Genomic DNA, 24305 nt, shown 5'->3' with positions numbered 1-24305 from the left:
ACGCAGACCAGGATATCCGGCCAGTAGTCTTACGCTCTGAGTGAAACCCCCAACTGCATGGAAATTTGCAGCGCTGGAATTCGCTCTCACTCCGTCCCCGTGCGCGGATTTTGCAAGGCGCTGGGGCGGCCCGAGATTCCGCTTTTGCCCACACAAAGGCCCCTGACTCTGCCCCTCGGTGCGATAACACGGGCGCGCACTGCCGAGGCACTCGGAGGTATCGCTCACTACCTATCTGCGCGCGCACACCAGGATATGAGGCCGGCCGCGTTTCCCTGAGTGAAACCCTCACCAGCACGGAAAATTTTCACCGTTGGAATTAGTTCTCGCTCCCTCCCGTGCGCGGCTTTCCCAGGGCGCTGGGGCTGCCCAGAGATTCTGCTTTCGGCCCACAGAAAGGCCTCTGACCCTGCCTCTCTGTGGGGCAACACGGACACCCACTTCTGGGGCTTAGGAAGAAATCTCTCGCCCACTAACTGCACACCGACCAGGAGAACGGGTAAAATGGCTGCCCCGCTTGTCTTTCTTTGTTTGGGTTTGGCGCGAGTGTTAGCTTGTATTGCCCAGCTTGCCACAGGAACAGTTTTTCCTCCGCTAGGATCTCCGTACCACAGCCTGGTTTGGCCTTTTGTGCGCGGCCTGGATGTATTCACCCCCTTTGCCCGCCTCAGTTTCTATATTCACAGTTACCAGAGAAAGCCGCCCTGTTTAGGTTAGTGAGGAAGGCGGAGCATTTCTTACTCCCTATTTCCTTCAGGATTTGGTTATATATTTAGCCAATTTTTCACTCGACCATACCTTCGGGTGTATTGTGAAGCATCTGGAGGCTCCAAGTATAGGTTTTTCTGTTTCTGGTTGAAGATCTTGTTGAGTTTTGGGGGAGATTTATCGGTATCGCTTCCTACTCCGCCATTACTCTGACGTCATCTCTGATGTTAAACTTTTAAATGTGCATGTCACAGCTTCCTGAGGTCATTTAGATTATTAAGGAACAGAACATTTTAGGCAGAGGAAACATTAAGTACAAAGTCTCTAGGAAGGGATTTGCCTGCCCTTTTCAAGGAATAGCAATGAAGCCAGTTTAGTTCAGATGGAATTAAAAAAGGAGAAGTAGGAGAAGACTGGTCAGAGGAGTAATGGGCACCAGATCACATAGGTCCCCATACATCATGGTAACTGCTTTTAGCTTTTATTTGGAGTGAGCAGGGAAACCATTGAAATGCTGTGAATAGAGGAATGAGATTATTTTCATAGCTTCTCTACATCTGCACTTTGGAAAATACACTGAAGCTGGACAAACATTTAAAATAGGCAGGACAGTTAAATGGTGATTATGATAAGTCAGGCAAAAATAATTGTATCTTGGACTGGGTTGATGTGTGATAAACACCAAAACTATGGACAGATTCTGAAGATAGACGAAACAGTATTTGCTGATGATTTTCTGTAGAGTGTAAAAGAAGGAAACGTATCAAAGATGCCTGCAGCTTTTGAATGATAACTGAAAGTAGGGAGTTGTCATAATATTTGATGAGGAAGGCCAGAAAGGGACAGATACATGGTTATCAGAAGTTCAATTTTAGTCATCTTGTTTGGAATTCCTTCCAAGTGGATTTGATGAGGAGTTTGAAATTCAAAAGAGAGGTTTCAGTTGGAGTTGGAAATGTAGGAGCCATCAGTGTGTGGATGGTACCCACAGCCATGAGACCTGATGAGATCAACTAGTGCAAGTATGTAGGTAAATGTGAGAAGCAGCCCGGGAAGTGAGCTCTGGAGCATGCCCAAATCCTTCCTTAGCTCCTACCATGCCAGGAGCTAAGGAAGAACCAGCAGAAGAGGCAGAAAAGGTTAAAAGGCAGGTGAGTGAAGAATCTGTCTGCTCATTAGATTGTAATCTGTCTGCTCATTAGATTGTAAGGTGTGTGATGACAGGAATTATGCTTGTTCAGTGCTGTATCCTCCTCTAGTATCTCATTCACAAGAAGCACTAATAGGTACTAACTGAAGGAGCAAAACACTATGGGACACTGTATTGGTAGTTTGTATACGAAGCAGAGAGTTCCTCTTTCCCACGCCACCGAGTTCTTGATCTTTGTGAAAGTCCTTTTTCTCAGGCACACTGACTAAAGATGCACAAGTTCTTTTCAGATCCAGGAATCTCTTCCAAAAGTCCTCCTGCCGTTCTCACATTGGTGGCTCTATCCTGTACGGCAGCAATTAGTAATTTATTTACTACGAATTGCAGGGCAAGGTATTGTCCTGTGATCAGTGTCCTCTTGTTCCTAACACTCAAGGATGATGACTAGCTCGCCTGTGCTTTCACAGAGAGGAGGAGGGACTCAGGTCTTTTTCTCTATGCTTTTAATGTTTTCTTTACTATTGGAGAAATACATTCTCTTTGGTGATGTTTTTGTGTTTTGGAAGAGAGTCACCTATGACCTCTCAAAGGGGTTTTCACAACTGCCAACTCGATTGAGCACCAACTCGATTGAGCACCACTTGTAACACCAAGCACGGCAACCAAGGACATAATGAATCATTCAGTCCTATCACTCCGGTGATATTCTAATGTGGGTATAACAAAATCGTTTCCTTGGTGGTGCCTAGAAACAGTGTATGTTGACCTAGATACAAACATTCTCTCTATGATGCAATACTCTGCAGTGTGAAAAATTTGTTCGAACATGTATTTTAGAGTAAAATCATCTAATAAAGAATAAAACTCAGAATTTCACTTTTAAAGTTTTTTACCATAAGAAAAAAAAACCAATTCAACTCACAAGGCTCATAATTATCAATCAAAAGGCACAGAAAAATTATAAAGGAATACATTTTAGAGTTGGAGATTTTAGTTCATATATTACTGTGACAATTCTTAAAGTTGTTGAAGATGATGACAAATGTGTCAGAAGGCCTAGAAATTACTGGTATCTTCAGGCCAGCAGCTGAGTGAGGTAAACCCAAATTTTGAAGAAAAAAAAAAAAAGAAAAAGTCATTACTTTCAGAAAAACAAAACCACTGTCTTACTTATGTTACTCACATTGTGATGAAAATATCAAGCATCATTGTGCTTAGGACATCTGTTTACTGCTTTAAAAGTCAGTAAATGTGAGGAGGTCACTTACTGTATTTCCCCATGTACTCACACTTCTTTTTGGGGAAAAATTTGGGGTCTAAAAACTGGGTGCGTTTTATACATTGGTTGTAGATTTTTTACTTGCATTTCCCGCCTTTTTGTGCATGTTTTTGTGCTCATTGTTGAAAACAGTGATTTGTCATCACAGATGAGGACAAGCTCATGGATGAGAGTTGTGACAGTGATGAGGAGTTGTACAATTTTATGACAAATTAAACTTGAGTTCAATAACTTTATGTAATATATATATTTTTTCAAATTTCGGGCCCCAAAATTATGGTGCATCTTATATGTGGGAGTATCTTATGTATGGGGAAATATGGTAGGTCTGGATTTCTAAATATACACTAGTGTGTTCATTTTGGGCATCATAAAGGCAAATGTGTAAAGCGTATGTTACATTTGTGAGATAGTCCTTTTACCTCAAAAAGGCACCTTTCTTGATGAACTATAGGTTTACCAAGGAACCTGTAGTGAGAATAAAGTTGCAAACCCTTATCATGCTAGTTTGAGTTTGCAAGTTTCTGATGACCAACTTTACATAAATATATGTTATATTATGAGAAGTAAGTGGCATTTCTTTTTTGTTGTATTCTATGCTTCCTAAAGAACACTTGAATGGTTTCTTCTTTCCAGTTTAAAAAATGCACTGAGGCTATACAGTGTTCTCTTATCCTCAGGGGATACATTCCAAGACCTCCAGTGGATGCCTTAAACTGTGGTTAGTACTGAACCCTGTACATGCTGTTTCTTCCTATACATTCTGCTTCTTCCTAGACATTCATACCTATGCTAAAGTTTAATTTATACATTAGGCACAATAAGACATTAACCACAATAATACAGTGGAACAATGATAACAATATACTATAGTACAAGTTATGTGCATATTTATCTCTGTCTCTCTCAAAATATTCGATAACTGATCTGAAAACTGAGGGCTGCTAAGTGACTAATGGGCAGGGAGCATATACAGAATGGACAAAGGGATGATTTATATCCTGGGTGGGACAAAGCAGGATGGCTTGAAATTTCACCTTGCTACTCAAAACAGTTCAAAATTTTAATTTAGGGATGGTTTATTTCTGGAATTTTCCACTTAATATTTTCAGACAACAGTTGACTGTGCGTGACTGAAATTGAGGAAAGCAAAACTGTGAGTAAGTGGGGGGACTATTTAAAGAGTAAATGCTCACTTAATGTCATTGATAAACACTTTGACTTTAAGTGAAATGATGTATACTGAAACCACATTATACATATTACCAATTAATATAAACAACAGTAGTTTCCTACAGCAGCTCATAATGTTCAAATAAAACAATCTGACCTAAACAACATCATTCTAAGACAATAGTTTAAAGTACCATTTATACAATTTGTTAACCAATCATTGATAAAATCTGAGATGAGAATTGGACATCTGTCTTAGGTTGAAATGGTTTCAAGCTTTAGCAAACATAATAAAACTTGATCAAAGAGTCCTTTGGTCAAAGGAGATTCAGGCTGAATAAACGTTTCCACAAACCATACTTTTTTGTGTGTTAAACATAATTTACAACTTACATTTTAATCTCCCCCCCTTTTCTACTTTGTTACATACCATCCTCTAGCTTTTGGTTACTTTTAAATTCATACATGTCAAATATTTTACTAAAATTCATTCTAGAATGGTCATTATGAATTAAGAAGAGTCATTTTCCTTTGTTCTTCAATGTTATGAAACCAATAAAAAGAATCAGAAATTGTACTGGGTTATTGATTGTCTTTGTTTGGGTTCTCATAATAAAATTTAGTAGATTGTAGCTTAAACAACAGAAATTTATTTTCTCTCAATTTGGAGATTGAAAGTCCAAGATTAAAGTGCTAACCAATTTTATTTTTGGAGAGAAGGCTCTTTTCTAGCTTGCAGATAGCCACTTCTCCATGTGTGCTCCTATAACTTTCTTTGGTGTGTTTGTGTAGAGCAGGGGTTGGGAACCTATGGCTCGTGAGCCAGATGTGGCTCTTTTGATGGCTGCATCTGACTTGCAGACAAAACTTTAATAAAAAAAATAATAATGTTAAAAATATAAACATTCTCATGTATTACATCCATTCATTTCCTACTGCTCATGTTCATGGTTGCAGATGGCTGGAGCCAATCACAGCTGTCCTCTGGGACAACACCAAATTTTTATTGGGTAATGCATAACATACATGGGTTGTTGTATGGCTCTCACGGAATTACATTTTAAAATATGTGGTGTTAATGTCTCTCTCAGCCAAAAAGGTTCCCGACTCCTAGTGTAGAGAGATCTCTTTTTCTCTTCCTCTTCTTAGGAGGTCATGAATTCTGTTGATTCAGTACTCCATTCATATGACCTCATTTAACCTTAATTACTTCCTAAAATTTTCATTTCTAAATAAAATCACAGTGGGGGTTAAGGCTCCAACATATGAATTTTGGGGGAGGTGTGAAAAATTCAGTCCGTAATCCTGATGTATCAACAGATTTAACTATATTAGTATATATTTCCAGTGGTTTAATATTCTGTACAATGTTTTAGTTTCTGCAGTTAACATTTATGGAGCATGTACTCTACATCTCACACTGTGTTAAACTTCCTGTCTATAATCTTATATAGCCTAGTAGGTGAGATTGATATGTGTCCCCACAAAGATCATAACATCATGTGAGAAGCAAAAAGAAATGTGCACATGGTATTCCAGCAAAAATGTTTCTTTACACTGTATTTTCCACCAATATATCTTAATGACTGATTTTTCTCTTTTTTATGTTGTAGGAATCTATTATTTTCTTTTCTTTTTGATTTTTTTTTTGTATTTTTCTGAAGCTAGAAACAGGGAGAGACAGGCAGACAGACTCCCGCATGCGCCCCACCGGGATCCACCCGGCACGCCCACCAGGGGGCGACGCTCTGCCCCTCCGGGGCGTCACTCCATAGCCACCAGAGCCACTCTAGCGCCCAGGGCAGAGGCCAAGGAGCCATCCCCAGCGCCCGGGCCATCCTTGCTCCAATGGAGCCCCGCTGCAGGAGGGGAAGAGAGAGACAGAGAGGAAGGAGAGGGGGAGGGGTGGAGAAGCAGATGGGTGCTTCTCCTGTGTGCCCTGGCCGGGAATCGAACCCAGGACTTCTGCACGCCAGGCTGACGCTGTACCACTGAGCCAACCGGCCAGGACCTCTTTTTGATTTTTTTATGTGTGACAGACAGAGAGAAAGACAGAGAGGAACAGACAGGGACAGACAGGAAGGGAAAGTTATGAGAAGCATCAATTCTTCATTGTGACTCTTTTGTTTCCTTAATTGTTCATTGATTGCTTTCTCATATGTGCCTTGACTGGGGGGGGCTACAGCAGAGTGAGTGACCCCTTGCTCAAGCCAGCGAGTGACCTTGGGTTCAAGACATTGATCTTGGGCTTCAAAGCAGTGACCATAGGGTCATGTCTATGATCCCATGCTCAAGCCAGCAACCCTGTGCTCAAGCTGGATGAGCCCACACTCAAGCCAGCAATCTCAGTGTTTCCAGCCTGGGTCCACTGCATCCAAATCTGATGCTCTATTCATTGCACCACTGCCTGGTCAGACAGGAATCCATTATTTTCTGCTCTGATCTCTGACAGCTGGTGCTATCTTGTGAGCCATCAAATGCTGAGTTACGTTTTATGTATGTACAACATTTTATTCCTGAGCTGCCTTAAGAGCTTGTGCTGAAGTTCCTGCTTCTTTCAGTGACTGTGGCAAAGGCTGTCCTGTGACAGCATTTCTCTTCACTCTTTTTTTTCCCCTCAAGATACGATTGACATGATTTAGAACATTTAGATGACATTAAATCCTGTTAAAGTGATTTTATTGCTCCTATCAACTAATAGAACTGTTTTTAATTGGAGGAATCACTTGCCACTTATGAAGAATATTTTCATACAGACTTTTACTTAAAACTAAGCAGCACTAAAGTTTTATAAATGTATCAAGTTTTTGTTTTGATGAGAAGTGAAATTAGGTGTGTTTCTACATTAATGTGTTATGTAATTTAAGCTTGGCTACACTTTTATTAGTCACAAATAGTTCTGAAATTATTGGTATCAAGTGGAGCCAAAAGAATGATCACAATTAATATTCTTCTGAAATTCTCTTTAAATTCATTGCCACTACCAAACCTGCTCAAGGTCCTATGTTTAATTTCCAAAATTAAGCTGAACAAGTTTATAAGCACTGAGCTTGGCTTTGTCCTCCCAGCTTCCTCAGTACTATTGTAACCATTAAGTTTTAAAACTATTTCCTTGTGTTTTTCCCTTTTATTTATTTTAGTTGGTGGACACACCTTTTCCTTTTTAAACTGGTATTCGATGGCCTTTCCTTGTAATAACAGTTGACATAATTCTGTTGAGCTGAAAGAAAACACTTATTAAGGAAATGCTGGCTATTTCCAGTTTTCTCAGATCTCGACAGGAGGAATATAGGTCTCAAACCAGGGTCAAGTAGAGCAAGAGATACCAGTATGTGCAACTAAGAACTCCACATTCTCAGGCATTTTTGGCATATCTTGGGATTTACATTTTTGCTCCTATAATAAGATACTGAATTAGAATGATAAAGAGATACCATTTTTTTTTCACCTGTTAGATTGGCAAATGGTTCGAACAAGTAATAACAACCACTACTGACAAATACTCATGGATATAAACATAACCTTACTTTGGTGGTAGGAGTGTGAATTTCTCACTGTTTTTTGCCAATAAATGTGGCAGCAATTCTTTGAATTAAAACTATATGTCATATGGCCATTCCAGTCCTAGAATTCTAACTTACATTAGAAAATCACATTTGATAAAGAATATATATAAACATAATGCTATTAGTAGCATTGTTTTCTGTGTCAATAAAGCATAAACAATATGAATGCCCAAGAATAGGAAATTGAATAAATTGTGGCATACGTGCATGTGCACAGACACACACACCAACATACACATGGAAAATGATATATTGCAATATTTACATATCCCAAGTAGGAGGGATGTTCACAATATACAGTGAGATAGATAAAAGCAAATTCAGAGTAAATAATATCAACCCATTAAAAACAAAACAAAACCTAACACAGGTTATGCTGTCTTTTTTACTTCTGGAAATATAGAGAGTACAGCAGAGGGGGAAAAAGATGCTTCCTGCTGTGCTAGAGATCCTTGCAACAAAGAGAAGGAATTTTTCAGAAATGAAGGTCAAAGGTCTGAGAAATAAATTTGTTCAAAGGATATTTTGAAAAGCAGGAAAGCTTATCTATGAGGAAAGTAAGCAACATCACAGAAGTTGAGCAGATGGACAGAACTGAGATAAGAATGGCCAGGATGGCAAGGAACCTGGAGATTTCTATGTATGTACAGAACCCAATTGGTATTTGTCATCAACATCAGTATTCATGATGTGACCCCCAAATTCCCAAAGGTATTGCAGCTTCTTCACTTTTGCCAGACTTCCAGTGGTACCTTTGTGAAGCTCAACAAGGCTTTGATTAACATGCTGAGGATTGTGGAACCATATATTTCGTGGAGGTCTTCAAACCTGAAGTTACTAAATTAATTGATTTATAAGTGTGGTTATGGCAAAATCAATAAGAAGCTAATTGAGCTGACAGATAGCACAGTGATTGCTGGATCTCTTGGTAAATATGACATCATTTGCATGGAGGATCTCATTTTTTAAATCTATACTATTGGAAATTGTTTCAAAGAAGGAAACAACTTCAGCTGACCCTTCAAATTATCTTCTAAAGGTGGACGGAAGAATAAAACATGTGTTTTATAGAGGGTGGAGATACGGGTAATTGGAAAGACTAAATTAACAGGCTTATTAGAAATATGAACTAAGATGTGTACTATAATAATTTTTGTAAATGGTCAGTTAATGAACAGTGGATTTTTTCAAATTGAAGTGTAAACCAAAAAACAAAAAACCCCCCACCCCCAGAGTGATAGACCAAAGTTATGTGATAGACCAAAGAGAAAATGGGACAAGAACACACCCAATTCTTCATATTTGTTACCTAAGGGAGGTATGGGAAGTTCTTTACTTTTCATTCATTCATTTATTCATTTTTTATGTCATAAAAGAAAGCAGCAAAGATGGAGACTAAGTGAGAGGAGGGCTGAACACCAATATGGCAGTCAGCCTCATTATCGTTCCTCTAAGTATGAGCAGGAGGCTGCTGCTGACTTTTTAAGTACAGAGATTTGAAGAAGGATATTGATTGAAAAGGAAGAGAATGCTGGACCACCCAAGTTGCCTCCAGTTACTGATAACCACTCAACACTGTACAGGGGTCTACAGGATGCCCAGGGCAACTCTCCAGTTATGTGCAACTATGCAAGAACATACTGATTTGGGAGAAGTTTTGCCCTTACCTGTGGCAAGCTCAGTTTCCTGGGGTGGGAAGAATGAAAGCAGCAGAAGGTTATTGATGGGTGAAGGTCCATCTACTGTAGGTATAAGTCAAAAATTCCATATGAGTCAAGAAATTCACCAGAAATTTATGCTTCCCTCCTCACCCTACCTACAGACATAGGCACCAGTTTGCATGTGGGTGTCACTGTCCAAAGATTTTCTAGGAGAAGAACATGGTAGGATAATATTTGTAGTTATTAATCTATGCTTTTTTTTCTTCCTATACACATTTTCCTTTCTCTGCTCCTGCTCATTCAAGCAGATAGTTGGCTATAAGGAAGTCTGAGGCAGGATAATGTTTCTGGCTATTAATTACTAGTCACTCAAGTGTGAAGGAGAAATCAGGCAAGCTTGCCAGAAAAGGCAAAATGAAGGATTTGTGGGCATTGTCCAGGTTTCTTGGCCAGAGGCATATAGGAGATGAATTTTCCAAGCTAAAATGAGATTCCCATGAGTATAAGGGAGTGTAAGGAGTATGGGAAGGGAGGAGTTACTGGGAGCAAAAAGGTAAGGTCGGTGCCTGATTTTCATTTACATAAAGAAGGGAGGCTCAGTGGTAGAGCATTGGTGCAATGTGTAGATGTCCTGGGTTCAATTCCTGGTCAGGGCACACAGGAGAAGCAACCATCTGTTTCTCACCTTTCCCCTTCCCCCTTCTCTCTCTTTTCTTCTCCAGCAGTCATGGCTCAATTGATTAGAGCGCACTGGCCCAAGAGCTGAGGATGGCTCCATGGGGCCTCTGCCTCAGACTCTAAAATTAGCTTGGTCCAGAGCATGGCCCAAGATGGGCAGAACATTGGCCACAGATGGGGTTGCTGGGTGGATCCTGGTGGGGGAGCATATGGGAGTATGTCTCTATCTCCCTTACTTTCACTTGGGAAAGAAGAAGAAAAAAAAAGGAGTGTAAGACCCTTTAAAGGAAACACATGTTAGGTATAAACACAAATGAAACTAAGAGAACCCATTCTTCCAATGGCAGACTTTTTGGAATTATAAAAAAATGCTGCAGTGAATATCCTTGTGTCCCTGTGCAAGAGTTTTTCCTGGGATTTATACTTTAGAAGTTGGCTTGCTGGGTCCTAAGTTTCAGATACTGCTGGTTATTGCCAAAATGCTTTTCAAATTATACTAATTTAATCTTTAAATCTTTCATTTTTTCTATTTAAATATAAACTAGCCTGACCTGTGGTGGCGTAGTGGATAAAGCGTCGACCTGGAAATGCTGAGATTGCCAGTTCGAAACCCTGGGCTTGCCTGGTCAAGGCACATATGGGAGTTGATGCTTCCTGCTCCTCCCCCTTCTCTCCCTCTGTCTCTCTCCTTTCTAAAATGAATAAATTAAAAAAAATTAAATATAAACTACATTCCCTATAGTAAAACTTCAGTGTTCATTAATCATCAGCAATTAACATTAAGAATTTGAAAGTCCTGCCTGATCAGGTGGTGGTGCAGTGGATAGAGCGTCAGACTGGGATGTCAAGGACCCAGGTTCGAGACCCCGAGGTCACCAGCTTGAGCGCGGGCTCATCTGGTTTGAGCAAAGCTCACAGCTTGGACTCAAGGTCACTGGCTTGAGCAAGGGGTTACTCGGTCTGCTGAAGCCCCGTGGTTAAGGCGCATGAGAAAGCAATCAATGAACAACTAAGGTATCACAATGCACAACAAAAAGCTAATGATTGATGCTTCTCATCTCTTCATTCCTTTCTGTCTGTCCCTGCCTATCCCTCTCTCTGACTCTCTCTGTCTCTGTAAAAAAAAAAAAAAAAAAAGATTTTGAAAGTTCCTGTTTCCCCTTGTTCTCCACCGCACTTGTCATTGTCAGGCTTTAGAATTTTCCAGTCTGACAGACACAAAAGGGTATCTTGCTTTAATTTGCATGTTTCTATTACTAGCAAGTTATGGCTTTTTCCCCTCCATATTCTTATTGGTTATATAGAGTTTCTCTTTTGTGAGCTGAAGATTTATATTTATTTTTTTACTGAAATTTTTGTCGTTTTTTTTACTTATTGGATCTTTTTATATATTCTGGATTGCAATTATTTCTCAAATGTCTTGTAAATATTTTCTCTGTCCCTAGATTGCCTTATAACTTTGTTTATGGTGTCCAGTTTATAGGAATCTAAAATGTTAATGCCATGAAATGTATTCATCCTTTAATTTGTACTTAGTGTTTCTTTTTTCTTTTCTTTTAAAAAAAAGTTTAAAAAATTTATTAATTATTTTAGTGAGAGAGACAGGGAGAGGGAGAAGGAGAGAGAGAGCAGGAGAGAGAGAGAAAGACAGGAACATCAGTTTGTATGTGTCCTGACTGGGATTGAACTGGCAGCCTCTGTGCTGTGGGACAATGCTCTTAACCAACTGCACTATCTGGTCCAGGGCTCTTTTTTTTTATTTTAATAAACTATGTTTGGAGTAGTTTTAGGTTCAGAGCAAAACTGAGCAGAAGGCACACAGATTTCCCATGTACTCTTCACTTCCACACATGTGGCTTCTTCCATTATAAACATCCCCACTAGAGTGGTACAACTGATAAAACTTTTTATTTTTTAAGAGATCTTTTCTTACTTTAATGTAATGAAATAATCTCCAATATTTTCATCTAAAACTTTTAAGGGTTTCTTTGAACCTTTATGTCTTTAACTCTTATAGATATCCTATTTGTGTATAGAATAAGGAGAAAGTTAATTTTCTGATACATTTAAACATTGGTTGTTCAACCACATGGGGTCAGACCACCACATTGGCAGAATTCACCTTCAGCTGCACTGAAAGTTTCAGGATAGCAAATCAATTCACAGAAGGCACCAGGGTTAGACATTTTGAGTAAACCACTGGGCTCATGATAAGATTCAGAAACCAAAGAGAAAACTAATGGTGTTACTTAGACAGTGAGAAGGGTGACCATTGTGGAGTCACTCATTTTGAGGGCATTAGCTAATGGGGAATTAGGGACCATTGACTGATTGAAAAAGGATACAACTAGACTAGCCTTCCAACTGGTTATCAGGATCTGGGTCCAATAACCAACTTAGCAGCAAACATAGCAGCAAATATGGCTAAACTAACATAGCCAAAGTATTTTCTAAGCAAATGTAGAGAATCAAAAAGAAAGTATTTTCTAGATAACACTAAGGAACAAAATTTTTGTTGCATCCACAAAAACACTTGTTCTTACCTAATTTGAGTGTGCTGATCTCAAATCTGACATTTGTTTTTCTCTGTAAGCTACAGATTTTTTTTGCAATTCAAGATTTTAGGTTTTCATCTTATTGTAAAATTTTCAACATTTAGTTTAACATAATGAAGTAGAATGTCTTTTTGGACATCATCTTTGTAAAAATATAATTATATAATGCAGTATAAACACTAATACATTAAAATATATGATTGCATCAGAATTTGTCTACAATTTTGAAATAGAACATATTAAAACACTTATTTCAATCATAAAATTTGAGCAAAACTTATTAAAATTCTACTCAGGCAAAAATTTATGTTTGTAGCTCTTTTGTTTGTGTACTTGCTGAGGACAATATCGTTTGATGCTCCAAAGTGGTCTGTTCATCACTAACAGATCCAAAATTTTTGGAAAACTTATCAAGATGACTGTTTAGGAAGTGAATCTTAATGCTCATGTTAAATCCAATGTCGTGGAAAGCCAACAGCATCCTTTGAAGCAAAAGTTTATAGTTTTCTGCTTTTTTGTTGCCAAGGAAGTTTTTTGTAACTGCCACAAAAGACTGCCATGCCTCTTTCTCCTCCTTATTCATCTTCCTAGCAAATTCTTCATCACATATGAGGGTTTGAATTTGAGGTCCATTGAATACACTTGCTTTTATCTTCTCAAAAGACAAGGCAGGAAAAGCAGAAATAATATGTTGAATGCATTTAATTTCTCTATTCAAAGCATAAACAAACTGCTTCATTAAGCCAAGTTTGTTTTGAAGTGGGAGGAAAATGATCCTGTCTCGATTAACTACAGGTTCATTCACAATATTTTACATCCCTACTTCCAGAGCTTCACGTTTTGGCCACTCCTTCTGTGTCCAGTGTTTCTCCCGAGCTCGGCTATCCCACAAACACAGAAAGCAAGGATACTTTGTGAAACCTCTCTGTTGTCTTAGCAGGAAATTTACTATTTTAAGATCCACACAAATGATTCAGTTATGCTCCTCATACTTCAGAAAGTTGATGAAAATTTTTTTGTCATTATAATTTTCTCGCAGATGAGTTGAATAACCAGTTGGAACCACTGCATAAACATTACCATTGTGTAGGAGAACACATTTCAGACCCCGTTTAGAGCTGTCAAGAAATAGCCGCCATTCTGTTGGACTATAAGTGGTAACACCTAGCTGGCTGAGAAGACTACCGATATGAAAGTAAACAAAGTGTTTGTCTTCGGAAAAAAAGTCCTCAAAAATTTGTTCACGCTTCCTGAAATGGGATACTTTAGCTGACCAGTGAAGTACATTCTTTTCTTGAAACCTGGAGGCTAATAACTCAGCTGCTTTCTTTGAAAGGCCCAAATCTCTTACTAAGTCATTCAATTGAGGTTGGCTAAACTGCTGAGTGGTTAATGACTGCTTGACATCAGAAGAAGACCCTTCAGATTCTACAACCATTTCCTCATGCATCTTATCAAAATATACTTAATCACCATGTTCACTTTCTTCGTACTTAGAAGAAATAAAACCATTGAAAACTGGAACCGGGAGTGTCTCAGAGTGTGGGATAGGTTGTGTTGCTGAAGGAATATTAAGATATGCGATCATATGCCATTTTTCTCTTGCTGATGCCTATTGTATGGATCAGACAGAAATAACAGTCACTGCTATGGTCCTTAGGTTTACACCAAACATTGGGAATACCAAAAGGTATTTCTTTGTGTTTTCTTTTGTCCAGTCATGAAGCATTTTCTCACAGTTATGACACACAATATGAGGAGCCCAATTCTTGTCTTGATAGCCAAGGGGAACTTGAAAACTGGCAATATATGCACGTGTCACAAATGATGAAATATTGCCTTTGACGTTGAAGTGTGTAACAGCCACATATATAACAGAAGGTGTCAAGATGATTCTTACATTTACACCTACTCAAAGAAGCCATGTTTCAATATTAAAACAAAATATGAGCGTGTTTTTATCAGATAATATTTTTTTACATTTAAAAACAACTACAATTATGTAAAAGTAATGTTTGTAAGTCATTAATTGCCTTGTGATTATGTTCAATCCAAGAGTCATTGGCCTTTAATTCCAATTTAAAAACCAATGCATGCCATTAACTGTAACAAAAAGAAATTAAAATTACATAAAAACTAGAGCATGCACCAAAAAACAGATTTCAGATATGGAATCAGTGATGCAGAAATATATAGAAACAGTTCTAAAACCTCATGCAACAGAAAATGAAAAAAATTTGTTTCCCAGTGTAATGTTTAATCTGTATAACATCACTAATTTATGTAATGTATATACAATGTTAAACATGTAGTATATTTAAAATATCCTATAACCTTCTTTAAGTTCTTGAGAAACTAAACTTAGTGAAGATAGGGAAAGATCATTTTTTAATTGTTTAGTTTAAAAATGAAGTTTATATTTATTCTTCTTCCCTCAAAAGAATAAAATATAATCAATTTAAGCAGCAATTATAATTTTTTCTTATAAAAGTTATTTTCTGTAAGTCATATAAACATTCAGAATTTTATAATAATTTTTGTATTTATACATCTTTTTAAAGAAAATGAAAGAAAACTTTGTTATATAAACCACTGCTATAGGTATTGTGCTTTCTAAGGTGAAATCTCAGTGGATATCATTTCAGTGACTAGGGTTAAAAAGTATAACCCAGAATCCAGTGTGTAATTTCTAAGATGAGTATCAAATTAAATATTTGAAATATAGATTGATTTTTTTAATAAAAAAATTTAAAAATATAAATAATAAACTGGAAATATCCCATATGTGTTCTGAATCCCCCGGCTGGCCCATGTAATTTTTCTTATTCTTCTTCAACACATGGGATTCTTTCTATGAATGACATCAGTTTGGAAATACCCCATGGTTTTCTGAGTTATAAATGGATATCCCTTATGTATGCCTGATTATATTATGATTCATACTTTCACTTCTTTTTTTTATACTATCATTTTGAAAAAGTGAAAATGAAACTGTTTGGTGGACAGTTCATGAGGGAGAGAAAAAATGAAGGTGGAGTGTAATGATTCACAAATGATTTCAGGATTCTATCTCAAATATTTCAGGATTGTATTTCAATCATTTTAGAAATATTTCTGAAAATATTGTGAAAACTGTTAAGGAAAAATGATGTAGTTGTGAAAAATATTTGCTCTCAGAGTTAATCTGGGATTTAACGGTGACTATTGTTAAGTTCTGCTTTACATAGGAATATTTCTTCGGGCTTTCTCTCTCTTCTTAAAAACTGTTTTTCTTTGTATAAACCAGCCTTACACCTCTAGAATTCTTTCCCTTAAATATTACATTATGGTAGAATGATGATGGTAGTTAAAGACTTAGGAAAAAAGAAAGAAGAAAAGAAGGAAGGAAGGAAGAATGGAAGGAAGGAAGGAAGGAAGGAAGGAAGGAAGGAAGGAAGGGAGGAAGGAAGGAAGGAAGGAAGGAGGGAAGGAAGGAAGGAAGGAAAGAAGGAAGAAAGGAAGGAAGGAAAAAGAAAGAGGAAGAAAGAAAAAGAAAGGAAGTAAGGAAGAAGAAAAGGAAGAAAGAGTGGAAGGCAGGAAGGATAATGTGAAAAGTTCCCACATGACTCCAGGTTCAAGAGCCTGTATTCATACTTCAATTGTTCTTCCAACAGGAGTCACACCTGCTCATTGTGTGTCCCTTACATCTTTGTCAGTTCCCGACACATAGCAACATTCAACAAATATTTGTAGAGTAAATAAATGCAGTAACTCAGAAATAATTTCTGTACCTCATGGTTTTCTTTGGAAAACCACAGGAAAAAAATGTCTTTTGAGGTCTCAGCATTCTAGTAACCATGAAGTATCAGGAATCTAATGAATTTCTCTTATGAGATCCTTAAAGTAATAATGCTTAGCATAACAAGGCATGAGGTTTAAGGCTAGATGCCTCAATGTCTTGCAATTCTTTATTTAACAGTACTTGTTAGAATGGGATTTTTACCAGAGATTATAAACCATTTATAAAGATTAATATGACTTAAAACATCTTTTTATTAAGTATATATATTGCCTTTCTGGGCTACCTTTCACCAAATGGGAGTTTCTACCAAAGAATTGTCTTGTGGGTCAATATGTGTTTTCCTATAAATGAATTCATTCCTTGCCTTCAAATATTGCCTTTCCAGACTAATTTTTTTTTCTAACTCTATGGCTTGATACTTGTATATCAAATTCATTAACTCCTTTAGCTTAAAACATTGAAGAATAATGTTATCTAAGAGAAGATATCACCTGTTTTTCACCATCATTAACATCTTAAGATGAGATAGACTAACAGATGATTTTTAAGAAGCTGGAAACCAGAGGAATCTGATTGTAAAGTGGTAAAGGAGTAAAAATGTCTAAAGAGCAGTACATTTGTGAAGACTGTTTGGTAGGAAATATAAAAGTTACTCCTTCCAAAGACTGTCAGGAGAGCCCCAAAACATCATTTAAAAATATTAGGTCATCCACCCCAAGTCAAGTCTCCTTTTATCACCATTTATCTCCCCAAGGAGACTTGATGTGGGGTGATGAAAATACAATACAATATATTAATGACGTATTGTAGAATTATACAACTGAACCTATATAATTTTATTAACCAATGCCACCTCAATTAAATAAGAATATTAGAACATCCAATGTCAGTTATACCAAAAACTTGAGTTGAAAATAATATTGAGAATGTGCTGAGAATATTAATGAAATGATTCTTGTTTTAAACCACTATATCTTGTGATAATTAATCAGCAATAGATTCTGATTCTGTACCAGAAGAGAATTGCTATAAAGATTAAATGGAGCCTTACAAGGCAGTGGCACAATGGACAGAGCATTGAACTGGGACCCAGAGGACCCAGGTTTGAAACCCCGAGGTTGCCGGCTTGAGCATGGACTCACCAGCTTGAGCGTGGGGTCGCTGGCTTGAGCGTGGGATCATAAACATGACTCCATTGTTGCCCAAAGGTCACTGGCTTGAAGCCCAAGGTCGCTGGCTTGAAAGCCCAACATTGCTGGCTTGAGCAATGGGTCACTCATTTTGCTGTAGCCCTCAGGTCAAGGCACATATGAGAAAGCAATGAACAACAAGGGTGCTGCAATGAAGAATTAATGTTTTTCATCTCTCTCCCTTCCTGTCTGTCTGTCCCTATCTGTCCTTCTCTTTGTCTCTCTCTCTCTGTCACACACACACACACACACACACACACACACACACGAATCTATGAAGTACACTTTGGCCTAGAATTCTAGAGAAATTTGTTCCCAAGATTTGTCCTTTTTGGTGTCAATTGTTGAAGTTGTGGTATTAGTTATTCATTGCTTGATGCCACAAACACCTTGTTTATATCAACCCTTATTCTGAATTCATATTTACTAAATGATATTTTGATTATAATTTGATTTTTGACATAACTTAACAAGGAAGAAATGCTCTAGGATCCCTTGGCAGTTGAATATCTCATAATTGAGATTTTTTTTCTTGAATTGTTGAAATCTCCTCAACTTGGTTTGTATAAGTTACAACTCCCAAGTTTTGACCAAGTTTGGAGCACTGACAAGATTGAGTTTTCATATAGACAAGGCAGAGCAACTGAGTATGGGCTGTGATGCCTTTCCTAAGGCTGCTTCCACTTTGGTAAGTCCCTCTGGTCTTCCTAATTCTGTAGGGACAGTGTGAAAGAATACCCAGTTAAAGGCATGGCAAACAGTGGTGCCTCACAGATGTTAGTTTTCTTTGCAAAGTGTTTTCTCCAACAGTTTGTATTAATAAGAGGAAGAGGAAATAGTGTACTGAGAAGATGCAGGCCAGGGAGGAAAAAGAGAGTAAAAGAGTTGGTTGAAGAAATGCTTTATTGATATATTAATTTGTTACAAAAATCTCCCTTGTGATGGCATAGTATACCTTGTCAGGTGTGACAGTTAATTTTATGCATCAACTTAACTGGGTTATGGAGTTCCTAGACATTTGGTCAAGCATTATTCTGGGTGTGTCTGTTAACATTTGAATTGGTTGACTGAGTAAAGCAGATTGCTCTGCCTTATGTGGGTGGGCCTCCTCCAATCAGTTGAAGGCCTGGCTAGACCAAAAGGCTGATCCACCTGCACAGGAAGGAACTCCTTCTGCCTGACTGCTTTTGAGGTGAGACATCATTTTTTTTTTTTTACTTTCCAGCTGTAACGGAAACATTAGCTCTTCTTGGGTCTCAGAAGCCTGCCAGCATCCTGACTGAGTCTCCTGCTTGCCAACTGAAGATCTTGAATCCTGCCAGCCTTCATAATTATGTGAGCTGTGTCCTTATAAAAAAATCTCTTTCTCTAGATACATCTTATTGGTTTTATTTCTTTGGAGAACCCTGCCTAATACATCAGATGTTTTCAAGAAATGGCATGTGCTAGACAATTTTACTTTTGCAAATGAATTAGGTCTTTAATGTATTCATTGCCAGTGGAAAAATATTTTTTATCTAAACTAGACTTTCGGTGACTCAGTATAAATGTGTTTTCTATATTTTCCTTTAATGAGGATACATTCCAGCTCATGAACACTTGTCACACTCATCCCCAGTAATGGAAAATTGTACACAGTAATGAACTTAAAAGTTTGGTGTACTTTTATGTCAGCAATGTCTGTGGTATGTTTTGCCTGGTTGGTCTTATTTGTGATGCTACCACATTTTCTTTAGCTTAACAGGCTATTCCCTCAAATCCGCAACTCAAACCTGACTCACTAAATTTCCCAGTACAAAGTCAACAGCTCTACTACTTACAAGTCCTGCCAGAGTGCTTTTAAGAATAATTTATTACAGGAAAATATAAATCAATAAGTGGTTATACTCCATCCCAGTAACAGAAGACCATTCACTAATTCCACTAACATTTGTTGAGCACCTACCAATGTATCAGACTGGAGACACAAAGATGAAATGAACACAGACTTTTTCCCTAAAGAGGGATTATAGGAAAACAGATATGAAGGCTAAGAGGGAAAGGAAAGTGCCTGATGTTTATTGAGCACCTGTGCTTTATCAGGCATACTGTTGGGGGCTTTGCAATGGATCTTCATGACTCTCCAAGGTAGATGTTATTATCCTTCATTTATGAGGACAACTAAGCTCAGGAAGGTCTTCTAGTTAGGAGAGTAGAAATTATGAAATTATAGCTAACATTCACTGAGTCTCAGTAACAGAGGAAAGTTTAAGCTTGTCTCTTTCAAAGCTAGAAATGTATGAATTATCCCTCTTCATTCTTCAAATCCATCTCAACGTAGACTTACCAGTTCTACTCCAGTTAATCCAAGACTGCCATCAGTTCTCACCTAGATCGCTAGATTGATTTCTGCATCCTTTTTGGCTGCCTTCTAATTTCTTTTTCACATAGTAGTCAGAATGGATTTTTGAATTTCAAAACTCATAACATCATTACTCTTCTCAAAATATTCCATAGTTTCTCATGCTCATTGGATAAAGTGAAAAAATCATTGTCTTAGAAAATCAAATTAAACGTTCTAATTTCTAGACCCTAACTACCACTCTAGACACATTTCATATCAAGTTTCTCTTAATTTAGCCACACAGACCTTTTGTCATCTCTTTGTTCCAATCACGTGACTTCTGGTTATAAGACCTGTTTCTTCTTCCTAAACTGCCACTCCCCACATTCTCAGAACATTATTCTCCTTCAGAGAGTTTACTGTGATTGGGATTTATTCATGTGATCTTTTGATTATTGTCTGTGTGTGCTAGATGATAAACACCAAGAAGTCTGAAAGGGATGGTGTCTTTTTTTTTTTTTTACTCCTGTTGTATCTTGGCCCCAGCAAAGTGCTGGCACATTACAGAGCTTGACAAATAAAGGCATGGTCTCCATCAGTGCTCACATTCTCTGTCTCAGAAGTACTTCCATTTCTCAAATTACAAGGGCAGCCAGAGAGGTTCAGCTAGTTTATTGACATACCCAAGATTGCAAAACCAGTAGGTGGGAGAACTGAGAACTAAACCCAGAACATGCCGTTTTGACCTTCCACACTATATTTTAGAACTCCCTGTTTCTTAAGCTTTAAGAAGAACCAGAGGAAATGCCCATCTCCCTTTTTTTGTTGCTGGATTACAATGAATATCTGGACTCACTGTGATTGTACTTATTTCTGAACATACACTTTTGTTTGGGAAAAAATATTGACTAGTTGTTGTTTATTTATTTATTTATTTTTTATTTAGACAATTAAATTTAACAGGGTGACATTGGTCAATCAGAGTACATAGATTTTGAGAAAACATCTCCACATCCTTTGGACAGTTGATTATGTTGTATACCTATCACCCAAAGTCAAATCATCTTCTGTCACCCTATATTTTGTTTCTCTTTAGCCCCTTCCCTTTTCCTTAGCCCCTTTTCTCTCTACCCCTCCGTTCCTCCTGGTAATAACTGCACTCCCTGTTTATGTACATGAGTCTTAACTTTGTGCCCCACGTATGTATGGAATCATACAGTTCTTAGTTTTCTAAGATTTACTTATTTCACTCAGTATAATGTTATCAAGGTCCATCCATGTTGTCGTAAAAGATACTATGTCATCATTTCTTATGGCTGAGTAGTATTTCATAGTATATATGTACCACCTCTTCTTTGTCCAATCTTCTAGTGAATGGGTTTTTGGTTGTTTTCATGTCTTGGCCACTGTGAACAATGCTGCAATGAACATGGGGCTGCGTGTGTCTTTACGTATCAATGTCTCTGAGTTTTTGGGTATATACCCAGTAGAGGGATTGCTGGGTCACAAGGTAATTCTATTTTCAGGTTTTTTTTTTTATTTTTTTTATTTTTTATTTTTTTATTTTCAGTTTTTTGAGGAACCACCATACTTTCTTCCATAATGGTTGTACTACTTTATATTCCCACCAACAGTGAATGAGGGTTCCTTTTTCTCCACAGCCTCTCCAACACTTGTTATTACCTGTCTTGTTGATAATAGCTAATCTAATAGTTGTAAGGTGGTATCTCATTGTAGTTTTGATTTGCATTTCTCTAGCAACTAGTGATGAGCATTTTTTCATATATCTGTTGTCCATTTATATTTCCTCTTGGGAGAAGTGTCTGTCCATATCTTCTTCCCATTTTTTTATTGGATTGTTTGTTTGTTGCTGAGTTTTGTGAGTTCTTTATATATTTTGGATATTAGTCCCTTATCTGAGCTGTTGTTTGAGAATATCATCTCCCATTTGCTTGTTTGTTTTGTTACAGTTTATTTTGCTGTGCAGAAGCTTCTTAGTCTAATGTAGTCCCATTCATTTATCTTTGTCTTTACTTCCTTTGCCTTTTGAGTCAAATGCATAAAATGTTCTTTATGGCCAAGGTCTATGAGTTTAGTACCTGTGTTTTATTCTATGTAGTTTATTGTTTCAGACTTTATGTTTAGTTCTTTGATCCATTTTGAATTAATTTTTGTACAAGGAGATAATCTGTAGTCAAGTTTCTTTCTTTTGCATGTGACTTTTCAATTTTCCCAGCACCATTTATTGAAGGGCTTTCTTTTCTCAATTGTGTGTTTTTGGCTCCTTTATCCAAGATTATTTGACCATATATATGCAATTTTATTTCTGGGCTCTCTATGTTGTTCCATTGGTCTGTGTGTCTATTTTTTCTGCCAGTACCATGCTGTTTTGATTATCATGATTCTGTAGTATAGTTTGAAGTTAGATATTGTAATCCCTCCAGCTTCGTTCTTTTTCCTGAGGATTATTTTGCTTATTGGACGTTTTTTTATGGTTTCATATAAACCTAATAAGTTTTACTTCCATTTCTTTAAAGAATGACATTGGAATTTTGATGGGAATTGCATTAAATTTGTATATTGCTTTGAGTAGTATGGCCATTTTAATTATATTTATTCTTCTTATCCATGGACAAGGAATATTTTTCCATTTCAATGTGTCTTTTTTAATTTCCTTTAATCATGCTTCATAGTTTTCAGTATATAGGTCTTTTACATTCTTTGTTATATTTATCCCTAAGTATTTTATTTTATTTTTTGTTGCTACTGTAAAGGGGATTATTTTTTTGATTTGTTTTTCTGATGTTTCACTGTTGGCATATAAGAAAGCAATAGACTTCTGTATATTAATTTTGTATTCTGCAACCTTACTGTATTGGTTTATTGTTTCTAATAGCTTTTCTGTGGAGTCTTTGGGGTTTTCTATATACAGCACTGGTCTCCAACCCCTGGGCCGTGCACCGGTACTGATCTGTGGGCCATTTGGTACCAGTCCGCAGAGAAACAATAAATAAATTACATTATTTTCATTTTATTTATATTTAAGTCTGAACGATGTTTTATTTTTAAAAAATGACCAGATTCCCTCTGTTACATCCATCTAAGACTCACTCTTGACACTTGTCTTGTAAGTTCGACAATTATCTTTAAAAATACCATAGTTTTTACGCCAGTCGCATAATTTTATTTTGTGCATTTATCCGTCCCACTGTAATGGCCAGTCTGTGAAAATATTTTCTGACATTAAACCAGTCTGTGGCCCAAAAAAGATTGGGGGCCACTGATATACAGGATCATATCATCTGCAGAATGTGAAACCTTTACTTCTTCGTTCCCAACACAAATGCCTTTTATTTTTCTCTCTTGTCTGATTGCTCTGGCTAGAACTTCCAGCACTATGTTGAATAGGAGTGGAGAGAGTGGGCGATCTTGATCTTGTCCTGATTTTAGAGGAAAAATCCTCAGATTTTTTTCATTTAATATGATGTTAGCTGATGATTTGTCATAAGTGGCCTTTACTACGTTAGGTACTTTCCATCTATAACCTTTTTGTTGAGTGTTTTAAGCATAAAAAATGTTGTATTTTATGGAATGCCTTTTCTGCATCTATTGATAAGATCATATGGTTTTTGTTCTTTGTTTTGTTGATATGGTGTATATTACATTAATTATTTTGTTTATGTTGAACCATCCTTGTGTTTATGAGATGAATTCTACTTGACCATGATTTTTTTGATGTGTTGTTGTATTTGATTTGCTAGTATTTTGTTTAGGATTTTTGCATCTGTATTCATTAGAGATATAGGTCCATGGTTTTCTTTTTTGAGTTGTACTTGCAAGGTTTTGGTATGAGGGTTATGTTGGCCTCATAAAATGTGTTTGGAAGTATTGCTTCTTTTTCAGTTTTTTGGAAGACTTTGAGAAGGATATGAACCAATCCTTCTTTGAATATTTGGTAGAATACACTAGTTTATCCATCTGGCTCCAGATTTTTGTTTTTTGGGAGGTTTTTGATAGTTGTTTCTATTTTCTCCCTGCTTATAAGTCTATTTAGGCTTTCTATTTCTTCATGATTCAGTCTAGGAGGATTGTGTTGTTATAAGAGTTTATCTATTTCTTCTAGATTGTTGAATTTGGTGGCATATAATGTTTCATAGTATTTTGTGATTATCCTTTGTATATCTATGATATCTGTGGTGATTTCTCCTCTTGCATTTTAAATTATGTTTATATGAGTCTTT

The 24305-nt window shown here is 37.1% G+C and overlaps 1 pseudogene; it reads left to right on the top strand.

The window, feature by feature from the left end:
- Positions 1-1805: 1805 nt before the first annotated feature.
- LOC136322423 (large ribosomal subunit protein uL30-like) lies at positions 1806-9009 on the top strand (annotated as a pseudogene).
- Positions 9010-24305: the final 15296 nt, after the last annotated feature.

This window comes from Saccopteryx bilineata, chromosome 2 (assembly GCF_036850765.1).
Source record: "Saccopteryx bilineata isolate mSacBil1 chromosome 2, mSacBil1_pri_phased_curated, whole genome shotgun sequence".
Classification (NCBI taxonomy): Eukaryota; Metazoa; Chordata; class Mammalia; order Chiroptera; family Emballonuridae; genus Saccopteryx; species Saccopteryx bilineata.
This window is presented reverse-complemented; position numbering and strand designations above follow the sequence as displayed.